Genomic DNA, 13,885 nt, shown 5'->3' on the forward strand with positions numbered 1-13,885 from the left:
AAAATGGAGAGGACTCAAATCAATAAAGTTAGAAATGGAAAAGGAGAAGTTACAACAGACACTGCAGGAATACAAGCCATCCTAAGAGACTACTAGAAGCAGTAGTATGCCAATAAAATGGACAACCTGGAAGAAATGGACAAACTCTTAGAAAGGTATACCTTCCAAGACTGAACCAGGAAGGAATAGAAAATATGAACAGACCAATCACAGGTAATGAAACTGAGACGATAATTAAAAATCTTCCAACAAACAAAAGTCCAGGACCAGATGGCTTCACAGGTGAATTCTATCAAACATTTAGAGAAGAGCTAACACCCATCCTTCTTAAACTCTTCCAAAAACATTGCAGAGGAAGGAACACTCCCAAACTTGTTCTATGAGGCCACCATCACCCTGACACCAAAACCAGACAAAGATACTACAAAAAAGAAAATTACAGATCAATATCACTGATGAATATAGACGCAAAAATCCTCAACAAAATACTAGCAAACAGAATCCAACAACACATTAAAAGGATCATACACCATGATCAAGTGAATCCCACTCCTGGGCATATACCCAGAGAACACCATAATTCAAAAAGACACATGCACCCCAGTGTTCATTGCAGCACTATTTACAATAGCCAGGTCATGGAAGCAACCTGAATGCCCATTGACAGATGAATGGATAGAGAAGATGTGGCACGTATATACAATGGAATATTACTCAGCCATAAAAAGGAATGAAATTGGGTCATTTGTAGAGATGTGGATGGACCTAGAATCTGTCATACAGAGTGAAGTAAGTCAGAAAGAGAAAAACAAATATCGTATATTACTGCATATATGTGGGATCTAGAAAAATAGTACAGATGAACCTATTTCCAGGGCAGGAATAGAGATGCAGATGTAGAGAAAGGACGTGTGGACACAGGGCGGGAAGGAGAGGGTGAGATGAATTGGGAGAATAGGTTTGACATAAATACACTACTGTGTGTAAAATAGATAGCTAGTGGGAACCTGCTATAAAGCACAGGGAGCTTAGTTTGGTGCTCTGTGATGACCTAGCTGGATGGGATGGGGGTGGGGATTGGAGGGAGGTCCAAGAGGGAGGGGATATATATATACATATAGCTGATTCACTTCGTTATACAGCAGAAACTAACACAACATTGTAAAGCAATTTTACTCCAATTAAAAAAAAAAAGTATGTGGTGAAGTAGCGAATGCAGGTATGGTAGCTGCCCAGGAATTTCCTGAAACACTTTGCGAAATTATTGATGAAGGCACAGGTTTTCATTGTGGATGAGTCAGGATTGTACTGGAAGAGGATGCCAGACCAAAGTTATATCAGTAAGGAGGAAAAGTGGTTGCCAGGCTATAAAGCAGCAAAGCACAGGCTAACTGTTATTTGGTGGCAATGCTTCTGGTGATATGAAGCTGAAGCCTCTCTTAGTTTATCATTCAGAGAACCCAAGAGCCCTGAAAAACATAGCCAAGGGCTCTCTTCCTGTTGTGTGGAAGAATAACCCCGAAGCCTGGGTTACACAGGCCATTTTCCAGCACTGGTTTTTCCACCACTTTATCCCAGAGGTAGAGGAATACTGCTTGGAGAAGGACGTCCCATTCAACATTCTTTTGCTGCTCAACAGTGCTCTGGGCTACCCCCATTCATGGATGACTTTCATCCCAAAGTCAAAGTAGTGCATCTGCCATCGAATACTGTGTCATTCATTCAACCTATGGACCAGGGAGTTATAGTGACTTTCAGGAAATATTATTTACATAATACTTTTCGTCAGGTGGTAAAGGCAAGTGACGAATCAGAAACAACCTTGCGACAATTTTGGAAGGACTATAACATCTACAAGGCCATAAAAACCATTGATTTTGCTTGGCGTGAGGTTATGGCCGTCACCATGAATGGGATTTGGAAGAACCTTTGTTCATGATTTTCGTGTATTTGAGAAGGTGGATGAGGAGTCCAAAGAGCTCTTCAGCAACTTAGTGACCCTCAGAGAGAAGGTGGAGCTAGATCTGCAAGAGGACGACTTCATTGAACTCCTGGCTGTGCAACATGGAGAGCATACTAGTGAAGATCTGATGGAATTGGAGGCCCAGAGAAAGGACGAAGAGAGACAAGAGGAAGAAGAAGTAACTGAAGAACCGAAGAGATTCATGACGCAGGAAATATCAAGGGGATTTTCTTTATTTGAGGAGGCACTGTTAGTTTTTGAGGCACAGGACCCGAACATAGAATGGTACACGAAGGTTGCAGCGGCCATTCAGAATGCAATCCAGTGCTACCGTGTCATTTCTGACAAGAAAAAAAGAGCTACTACTCAGAAATCACTGGATGGTTCTTTCAAGAGGATAGATAGAATTGAATCCAGCGAGCAACCAGAACCTGTGCTGACAGTGTCGGGCATGAGTGAAATTGCATCTTGCCCTCCGTCTCCTATTGCTGGAGATCCCACCACCTCTCCCTCCTCCAGTCAGTAACTCTTCTCACCTGTTCACTCGATGCCAGCCCCTGTAAGCCAGCTGTGGTACTATACTACTGTACTTTTCAAGGTACTGTACTGTAAGGTTAAAAATGTCTTCTTTATTTTTCGTGTTTGTTTTTTATGTATTATTTGTGTGAAAAGTATTATAAACCTATTACAGTCCAGTACTATATAGCCAATCGTGTTAGTTGGGTACCTAGGCTAACTTTGTTGGACTTAACGAACAAATTGGACTTACGAACGCACTCTCGGAACAGAACTCATTCGTATGTAGGGGACTTACTGTACTACATAAAGTTAGTTGATAAAGCAGTGCCAGGGTTTAAGAGGATTGACTCTAATTTTGAAAGAAGTTCTGTGGGTAAAATGCTATCCAACAGTATTTTTTAATTAAGGTATGTGCATTGTCTTTTCAGACATAATGCTATTGCACACTTACTAGACTACATTATAGTGTAAACATAACTTATACGTGCACTAGGAAACCGAAAAATTCATGTGGCTCACTTTATTGCGATATACTAAATTTTGATGTTTATCTGAAAATTATATTTAACTGAGAATGCTATACTTTTTAAAATCTGGAACACTATTAATTTACAAATTAATTGGTCTGTGTGACCCGTAACATATGACAGAGGTAAGGATATGTCAGCTTCAAGATTAGGTTATAAAAGACAGGCTTCTGCCTTGGACATCCCCCCATCCCCTGGTCTCTCATCCTGGAGGATACAAGCTGCCATATTGTGAGCAGCCCTGTGGAAAGACCTATGTGGCAAGGAACTAAAGCCTCTGGCCAGCATCAAGTGAGGAACCAATACCTGTCAACAACAACAATGTGGGTGACCTTAGAAGTGGCTCCTTCAGCCCAGTCAAGCCTTGAGATGACTTCAGCCCCATCCTACAGCTGGATAGCCACCTTGTGAGACTCTGAGGCAGAACCATCCATCTAAGCTGCCCCCAGATTCCTTACAATTGTGTGAGGTAATGTTGTTTTATGATGCTGAATTTCAGGGGTTACTTGTTATGCAACAATAGATAACTAATACACTGACCCAATTGGATATTTAATCATGAAGCTATAATGCTTGAAACAATTTGGCATGTTATGCCAAGAAATCTACACTTCAGTGGAATAGTATTGGGAGTCTAAAAATAGCATGTGTATATGGGAATTTTGTAAATGATACAGGCATTATTTCAAATCAATGTGGAAAAGATCAATTAGTAAATAAGTTATGTTAGGTTAGTTGCCTAGCCATTTAGAACCTTGCCAAAAATAAAAGATGATTTCCTGTCTCTGGACAAGGCTTTTAAATGAAATGAAATGGAAATTTTAGGATATTAAAAAAGCACAAAGCATTCAAACATTTAAAAAATTTTTCCTTTATTCTCTAAGACATTTCTAAGCAAAATTTTTGTCTTATTTGCATTGCATTTAGTCTCCTGACAAAGATGAGACTATCTCAAATATTTGTGTAGTCCAGGGCCACCCAAGCTGACATGGCTTGCGTGGTCCTAGAGCTGGACAGCGTTTGCTGGACAACCTACAGCCCAACTTCCCGTGCGTTATTGAGTGACAGCTTCAAGGAAGAGGGCAATGGGTTCTGATCCCTTTAATACCTCCACCAAGCAAATACTGTGGGCGCTTGGTGACAGCGTATACTTAACTCTTATTCCTCACTTGCGGCAGTTTCAACATTGACATTCAAACAACTTTGTAGCCTCATTCAAAGTACTAAGGGGCAAGTCTCTCTCAACTTTCTAATAGAAACATTAAATAGCAAGTAAGCATTAACAAAGAAAGATGTATGACTTCTCATGGACATTCTGCAAAACTGCATGTACTTTTTCCTTATTGATATATGTGTATTTACTTTCTTAGAAAGGTCACACAAATCCTGGTAAAAATTACTTCATGATCATAATCTGTTAACTTCATCTTCTTTCCAGAAGAAAAATGAAAAAAAATATATACATCATAGTGTTAGAGACTTTGGCTACAATTTCCCATAACATTAATTTTCTAAAAAAATTTAAATATAGGGTTTTTTTTTTAAATACAGGAAAGCACAAAATGACCCATTACCCACAAAATGGCGCACTACCCAGATAACCAATTGACATTAAAAAAGTAAGGCATGAAAGGAAATTCAGATATTCCAACAACCTTTTAGAAAAACAAGGATACTACAGTTAATATATACTTGGTAATACAATGAATCCCAATTTTAGAAAATGTGTGTGGTAGAGAATATATCTTAAAATTGATGAATTATGTTTTCTTTCCAACTTTTTTCCTTTGTATATTTTTTACATAGTTGATATGTAAAATGTATATACATTTTTGTAGGCTGTTCTTTTTTTTACTTAATATTATCATATAAACATTACCTTAATGTTGTTAAAATTAATTATATTCTTAATGTAATTTATTTAATTAAATAAAACTTTAAGCATTCCATTGTAACTAGTTAACCATTTTCCCATTGTTGACACTTAAGTTGTTTTCAGTGTTTGCTTTTATAATTAAGGATTTTACATATATCATTGTGCATACAGTTTTGTTGACTTTCAGATTATGTCCCCATGATAATATACAGAAGTGAAATTCTTAAGGGTCTTACTACAACACAATATAAAGATGGCTATAGAAAATATAGGACTAAACTAGTGATACCTCAACTGAATTTGGGGCCCAACAGTTCAGAGTTTTTCTGTTAACATAAATACAGGCAAGCAAAGAAAATAAATATTTAAGAGATTATTTATCAGACTCTTCTGGAATCTACTTTGTTCTAGACACTGTGCTAAGTTCTGTAGAGACTATGAAGATCAATAAATAAAATTCCTTCTCTTAAGCTTACTATGATTATATTTACTAATATTATATTATTATAATGTAATAATGTATTATAACCCACAGCCCATTATTCTAATTTAGTTTCATCTTGGTATTTAAAGTTCTTCAGGGTCATATTCCCATTTTTATGTATGCTTTGGGCCTTTAAGCTACTTTAATATTGGCCTAAGCAAGATGTTTGGAAAGTGAAAAGTAATATAATTCATGTCAAATTACAAATGACTCATTTGCGGTAGATATGGTTTTATATAACAGAAAGACATAAATTACTATGGATTATGCTTCTAATAAATTAACAAAAGGTAACTGCATCAGGATTTTAGTGAACTCTGTACAGAAAATTCTCACTTCGGGCTTCCTTGGTGGCGCAGTGGTTGAGAGTCCGCCTGCCAATGCAGGGGACACGGGTTCGTGCCCCGGTCCGGGAAGATCCCACATGCCGCGGAGCGGCTAGGCCCGTGAGCCATGGCCGCTGAGCCTGCGCGTCCGGAGCCTGTGCTCCAACGGGAGAAAACCAAAAAACCTCACTTCAGTCACACTTTAAAGGAAATGATATTAGGCAAGAGTTGTGGTGTGGAAGATGATATCCTAGAAATGACTTGAACTTCATGGTAAAAACATAGTCTTCCCATTCAACACAAAGGAGAATTATACGTTCTAATGCTGAAGAGTTCAGAGTGAGGCATTTATGGAATTATGAGTAGGCCATATCAATATGGCATGATATTGTCACATCCATCAGCTGCTGGCTTATGCATCCCTAATATTTCCAGGCCTTGAGCTAATGTATTCATTTAATCCAAATACCAATATTACCAGATAATGGTTCTGATTTTTTTTTAATTAATTAATTCATCCATTCATTTGGCTGCGTTGGGTCTTCATTGCTGTGCGCGGGCTTTCTCTAGTTGTAGTGAGCGGTGGCTACTCTTTGTTGCAGTGTGCAGCCTTCTCATTGCAGTGGCTTCTCTTGTTGTGGAGCACGGGCTCTAGGCCCACGGGCTTCAGTAGTTGTGACATGCGGGCTTCAGTAGTTGTGGCACACAGGCTCAGTAGTTGTGGCTCATGGGCTCTAGAGCGCGGGCTCAGTAGTTGTGGCACACGGGCTTAGTTGCTCCGCGGCACGTGGGATCTGCCTGGGCCAGGGCTTGAACCCGTGTCCCCTGCATTGGCAGGCGGATTCCTAATCGCTGTGTCACCAGGGAAGTCCCAATAGTTCTGATTTGATGTAGGAGATATTCCTCTGCTAAGGAAGGTCCCATGATCCTTACAGGATGACAAAAGGCATAAAGAGAAAAAAAAAGAGAAAAGTTTTGAGTGTTTTTCCTATCGTCAGCACCTAGTTGAGTAGGACCAGATATTTTTGATTTTCGGCATGATTCTTAGGTTCATCCAATGAAACATGCTGTACCTAGCAGTTTTTCCACAATTTCAGGTGCCCAATATTCCTGTTGTGGTAGTTTTTTTCATTCTCTGAAGAGTTACTTAGGTCTACTTTTTAAAAAGCAGATTAAACATGGGTAAAAAGAACATAATTCAGCTAGTAGTTCTTAACCTTTTTTGTGTCATGGAATCCTTTTAGAATCTGATTTTTAAAAAACCATGAAAATGCACATACATGAAAATGTTACAAAGTTTCATAGAGTTCAAGGACTGCCTTGATCTATGGATGTCACAGGAGTCCATGGTCCCCTGTTGAGAACCCTCATCTAGAGGTTAGAGAGATTGTGTATTAACTATAGCTCTTTGCCCCCCACCCCCCACCCAGATTTTCCTGAACAGTACCATAGTTGGTTCTAGGTTTGTCTTTGGAGACCTACTGATTGAAGAAATATGCTTTTCAGGTATGATCATTTCTAATAAACTCATAACTAGTTTCCCTGCCTTCAGTGAGGCCACTGAGTTTTACAAAAGAGAAAAAAATGTGCTTAGATATTTGGGGTTCTCTTTATTCATCACATAAACTCTGTTAAAATCACTCTGTGAGGGACTTCTCTGGTGGTCCAGGGGCAAAGACTGTGCTCCCAATGCAGGGGGCCCGGGTTTGATCCCTGGTCAGCGAACTAGATCCCACTTGCTGCAACTAAGAGTTCACATGCTGCAACTAAAAGATCCCACACGCAGCAACAAAGATTGTGTGGCAACTAAGACCCAGCTCAGCCAAATAAGTAAATAAATAAATATTTTTAAAAAATCACTCTGTGAATTAGTTAAATTTTTAAAAACTAAACTTTATTTTTTTAGAGCAGTTTCAGATTCACAGCAAAATTGAGCAGAAAAGGCAAGATTTACCATATTCTTCCTTCCTGCCCACCCACAGCCTCCTCCACTATCAACATCCCCCCACCAGAGTGATACATTTGTTACAATCATTGAACGTCATTGACGTATAATAATCACCCAGAGTCCACAGCGTGCATTAGCTTTCCCTTTTAGTGTTGTACGTTATATGGGTTTGACAAATGTATAATGACGTGTATCCACCATTATAGCATTACGGAGTATTGTCACTGCACTGTCTTTTGTACTCCACCTCTTGGTCCCTCCTTCCACCCTAACCCCTGGCAATCACTGATCTTTTTACTATCTCCATAGTTTTGCCTTTTCCAGAATGTCATGTTGTTGGAATCATAGAGTATGTAGCTTTTACAGATTGGCTTCTTTTACTTAGTAACATGTACTTAAGTTTCCTCTGTGTCTTTTCATGGCTTTTCATAGCTCATTTCTTTTTAACACTGAATAATATTCCATTGTCTGAATGTACCACAGATTGGGACTTCCCTGGCGGCCCAGTGGTTAAGACTCCACGCTTCCAATGAAGGGGGTGTGGGTTTAATCCCTGGTCAGGGAACAAAGATCCCACATGCCATGTGGCGCGGCCAAAAATAAATAACTAAAATGTACCATAGTTTATTGATTTGCCTGCCAAAGGACATTTGGTTGCTCCAGCTTTTGGCAACTATGAATATAGATGCTATAAACATCTGTGTGCATGCTTTTATGTACATATAAGTGTTTAAACTCTTTTGAGTAAGTACCAGGGAGTGTGATTGTTGGATTATATGGTAAGAGGATGTGTTAATTAACTAGATGGGGAATCCTTTCACAAAGTATACGTGTATCAAATCACCACAGTGTATACTTTTTAAGTATGGTACAATTTTATATGTCAATTATACTTCAATATAAAGCTGATTTTTTAAAGTATTTTTTTTTTAAGTTTTGTAAGTAACTGTCAAACTGTCTTCCAAAGCAGCTGTACCATTTTGCAATGTATGAGAGTTTCTGTTGCTCTACATATTTGTCAGCATTTAGTGTTGTCCGTGTTCTGGATTTTGGCCATTCTGGTAGTTGTGGCAATCTCACTGTTGTTTTAATTTGCATATCCCTGAAGACGTATATTGTGATGGCATCTTTTCATATGCTTATTTTCCTTCTGTACATCTTTTTTGATGAGGTGTCTGTTAAGGTCTTTGGCCCATTTTTCAGTTGGGTTTTAAGGGTTTTAAGGGTTCTTTGTATATTTTGGACAGTAGTCCTTTATCAGATGTGTCTTTTGCAAATATGTCTGTCTGTGGCTTGTCTTCTCATTCTCTTGACATTGTCTTCCACAGAGCAGAAGTTTTTAATCTTAATGAAGTCTAGGTTATCAGTTATCTCTTTCATGGATCATGCCTTTGGTGTATCTAAAAAGTTACCCCTATATCTAAGGTCAACTAGGATTTTCGCCTATGTTATCTTCTAGGAGTTTTATAGTTTTGCATTTACATTTAGGCCTGTGATCCATTTTGATTTAGTTTTGGTGAAAGGTATAAGGTCTGTGTCTAGATTCCTTTTTTTTTTTTTTTTTTTCTTGTGTATGTCCAGTTGTTCCAGTACCATTTGTCGAGAAGATTATCTTTGCTCTATTATATTACCTTTGCTCCTTCATTGAAGATCAGTTGACTGTATTTATGTGGGTCAGTTTCTGGGCTCTGTACTCTGTTCCCTTGATCTATTTCTTTATTCTTATGCCAATACCACTCTGTTTTGATTACTGTAGCTTTATAGTAAATCCTGAAGTCTGGTGGTATCAGTCTTCCAGTTTTGTTCTTCTCCTTCAATGTTGTGTTGGCTATTCTGGGTCTTTGGCCTCTTTCTAGAAACTTTAGAATCAGTTTGTCAACATCTACAAAAATAACTTCCTGGGATTTTTATTGTGATTGTGTTGAATCTATAGAGCAAGTTGGAAAGAACTGATATCTTGACAATATTGAGTCTTCCTGTCTGTGAACATGGAATATCTCTCCATTTATTTAGCTCTTCTCTGATTTTGTTCATCAGAGTTCTGTATTTTTCCTCATATAGACCTTGCATATATTTTGTTAGATTTATACCTCAGTATTAGATTTTTTTAAGTGCTAATGTAAATGGTAGTGTGTTTTTCATTTTAGATTCCACTTCTTCATTGCTGGTACATAAGAAAATGATTGGCTTTTTTATATTAACTTTGTATCCTGCAACCTTGCTATAATTGCTTATTAGTTCCAGGATTTTTTTGGTTGATTCTTTCACATTTTCTACACAAACAATTACCTTCTCACCATTAAGTATTTTAGCTGTATTCTGTAGGTGTTCTTTATGAAGTTGAGGATATTTCCCTCTTTTCCTAGTTTTCTGATAGATTTTATTAGGAATGGGTGTTGGATTTTGTCAAATGTTTTTCCTGCATTTATTGATATGATCATGTGATTTTCTTTAGCCTGTTGATGTGATGGATTACATTAGTTGATTTTTGGTTTTTTGTTGTTTTTTTTTTTGTGGTACGCAGGCCTCTCACTGCTGTGGCCCCTCCCGCTGTGGAGAACAGGCTCTGGACGCACAGGCCCAGCGGCCACAGCCCACAGGCCCAGCCACTCCACAGCATGTGGGACCCTCCCAGACCGGGGCACGAACCCACGTCCCCTGCATCAGCAGGCGGACTCTCAACCACTGCGCCACCAGGGAAGCCCTACATTAGTTGATTTTTGAATGTTGAACCAATCTTGCATACCTGGGATAAATCCCACTTGGTCATGGTGTATAATACTTTTTATACATTATTGGACTTGGTTTGCTAATATTTTGCTAAATATTTTTGCATTTATGTTCATGAGAGAGATCAGTCTGTTTTTTCCTTTTCCTGTAATGTCTTTGTCTAGTTTGATATCATGGTAATTCTGGCCTCATAAAATCAGTTAGGAAGTATTTCCTCTGCTTCTGTCTTCTGAAAGAGATTATAGAGAATTGGTGTAATTTTTTCCATATTAAAAGTTTGGAAGAATTCACCAGCAAACTCATCTAGGCACAATGTTTTCAAAATGAAATTTTAAAACAAATTTATTGAAAAGCCAAATCCATATTTTATTTATATTGAAATAAGCTTATTTCATTGAAATAAGATGAAATAAAAATTCATTTAGATTAAAATAAAATTTATTCTCCTCACTAAAGACACTAGCCATATATACTGTTGTTCCTAAATGAACCACAAAATATTTATTTTTGCAAGTTTTCCAGCTCAAGATGAAGTAAGTGTAGTCAGAGAAAAAGCAGAAGAAAACAGTAAATCAGTTATATCCATTGCCTCTAATTCTGTCTTGAGCGTGATGCAGAAGTGTTTAACATATACCTGATAAAAAGGTTATGATAAAAGAAGGTGTAGGCTCCACAAAGTAACGTAAATGGCAGCAACCAGATGTGGAACAACAGTGGTAGGCTCTTCATTTGAACTTCAATTGTAACTTGTTCCTTTAGGTTCACTTGATAAAGACAAAACTACACTGTTTAACCAGCTCACAGTTTCTCTCTCTCTCTCTCTGGTAATTCCCTTCACTGTACATTACAAATGTTTAACAATATACTTAAACCTTCAACTAGTCAAAGGTCAGTTGTGAGATTCGTTGTAATATTTTATAAAATGTATTTCTTTCTCCCACACCTCCCCAAAATTTATTCCTTCAAAGAACTGATAACTCAGTACAGTTGGGTCCACAGTGATAACAGATGCTATGTTTGAAATGACTTTGAACAATTCCAGAGTGCCAGTACCAGAGATCATGCAGAAATGAAATGTGGCGCTTTCAGTACTATCTTCTGGAAGACCAGATAAGTTTTCAAAGTGTGAGCGTTAAAACGGTGGTTGTTTTTTTTTGTTTTTTGTTTTAACATCTTTATTGGGGTATAATTGCTTACGGTGGTTGTTTAAACAGGTAGATTATCAATGGCTAATGTATTCAGTCAGAGCCCTGTAGGCAAAAATATTCAAAGATTAAGGTGCCTACGTGCACCTTACAGCTTTTCCTTCAAATATTAAATATAGGAGAAAACCTATTTTTAAACATTCTTTTAGGTATTTTGATAGTTTATGAATTATCTGTAGGAAGCATAGTTGTATAGTTTGATATATGTGTCTACCATGAAATCCAGGTCATGTTTTATATAAAAATTCATTTTAAGCAAAACCAAGTTACTTGAGCTTAGGTCTGTCAAAGTGTTCCTCAGGTGTGCTTTGAGATGCTTTCCTCCATTTTCATGGGGCTCATTCTCAACCTCCATTACAGGAAGAATGCAAAGGCCCTTCAGCAATGCATAAACATTAGGAAAACACTTGAGGCCAGGCAGGTGGAGGGCTTCATAAGGGGTGGATGGAAGCTCTACCTCTGTCCTTCTGTGTTTCTGCTTGATTCTCCAATCGTTGAGCTGGGCTGAGAGTGTGTCAGGGTTCGCTAAGTCACTTGTGTACACGTCAGCATGCTATTCCTCTGATGTGTTGAATTTGAGCTGTGACCGATGGTACCAGAGATAAGCATTTACAGGCTTTGGGGTGTTGTTCTGAGTATATACAGTTGATACTTGAACAACTTGGGGGTTAGCGGCACCAACATTGCCTGCAGTCGATCTGCATGTAACTTACAATCAGCTCTCCCTAACCACAGTTCCTTCCTATCCATGGATTTGCCCAACTGTGGATCATGTAGTACTGTGGTATTTGTTGTTGCAAAAATCCCGTATAAGTGGGCCTGTGCAGTTCAAACCTGTGTTGTTCAGGGGTCAGCTGTATCTTTAAGTTCCCGAGTAACTCCACTGTTGGAACGCTTAGGGATTCTTCAGAGTAAGTCTCAGAGGTTAATTGAGATTCCGGGTTACCTTGCTGAACTCTGTGGAATTTCCCAGGGAGTTTCATTTGAATATCAGGTTTGGTTATCAAACTTATGGCTTCCTCAAACCGAAATCCATGGTAAGTTTTAATATTTTCCATCACCTCATTAGTGAATGCAATGCTGCAGTCATTCTACTGACTGCAAAGAAAACATCAAAGATTTGCCCCTGGAGATTTTCTCCAAAGACTCTTGAAAAAGATAGGACTTTTTAAAGAGGTTAAGATAGGACACTTTAAAGGACAACAGTGACAAAAATGAAGTAAAAATCTGTTGATACACTGCAGAGGACAAATGCTCAGCCAGCTAGATGGTTATTCCATCTAAACATAAAGCTTGCAGGAGATCTGTTTAAATTTCAAAAACATCATTCTTGTCTGTCCACTGAGAATGATAAATTTCCTTCAGGTCATTACCCTTTTCATTATTCTGAGAAGAGACAGAAATTACACTGTCCAGTTCTAAAAGAGTCATGGTAATTGATGGATAAAAGAACAACCTTCCTCAATTGTTCCCAATGCAACGGGTACGCCCCTAACAGGCACTGATTTTGCCAACCACATATGTAAGGCACAGGAAGAACAGAGTGTGTAGACAGCTTAGGGATACTTCCCTACAAGTCTTAAAGCAACAACTTTCATTTTTGAAGAAAATCTACTGGATACAACGTCTGCCTGGCCATGACAGTGCTCCATATTTAGTCCCTACTTCTCAGTTACCCCAGTGTGAAATTACACAACCAGAATTTCTGTATCAACTTGTTGAGGAAGGAAGCCTACAAATTTTTCTCTTGAGTATGAAATTCCTCAGCAAACCTCACCAGGACGGTCTGGTGTTCTTCCCCAGCTATGTTCACACATCATCATAATCACAAGTCCCTCACTTTCCTGAGGGTTTCTTCCTGAATGAGGCTCTCACGGATCTCTAGGAGCTGATTCTACTGTTTGCCAACAGTATGTTAACTGGTGTTGTCTCAAAGTGCCTTCTCAGGACCTCTTCACCAGAATTTGTCTTGTACTTCTGCAATGCTTGAGAGTTATCAGAAGTTAAGAGAATTTATGGGAGTTCATCAGCCTCATGTCCATCCAGAGGTAGGTTTTGTTTTACATAAGAATTGAAATTTCAATACAAACTACTATGTATAATATAAATAGTAAACAAGGACATACTGTACAGCACAGGGAAATATAGCCATTATGTTGCAATAACTTTAAATGGAGTATACTCTATAAAAGTATTGAACCACTATGTTATACACCTGAAACTAATATAATATTGTAAATCAACTATACTTAAATCTAAAAAAAAAAGTTCTTTTAAGGAAATTTCAAATAAAGGTTTTTTAGGTAT

The 13,885-nt window shown here is 38.2% G+C and overlaps 1 pseudogene; it reads right to left on the minus strand.

Moving 5' to 3' along the window:
- Positions 1-11,680: 11,680 nt before the first annotated feature.
- LOC112410644 (52 kDa repressor of the inhibitor of the protein kinase-like) lies at positions 11,681-13,633 on the minus strand (annotated as a pseudogene).
- Between the last annotated feature and the right edge of the window lie 252 nt (positions 13,634-13,885).

This window comes from Neophocaena asiaeorientalis, unplaced genomic scaffold, assembly GCF_003031525.2.
Source record: "Neophocaena asiaeorientalis asiaeorientalis breed wild unplaced genomic scaffold, Neophocaena_asiaeorientalis_V1.1 scaffold713, whole genome shotgun sequence".
In the NCBI taxonomy this organism is placed as follows: domain Eukaryota; kingdom Metazoa; phylum Chordata; class Mammalia; order Artiodactyla; family Phocoenidae; genus Neophocaena; species Neophocaena asiaeorientalis.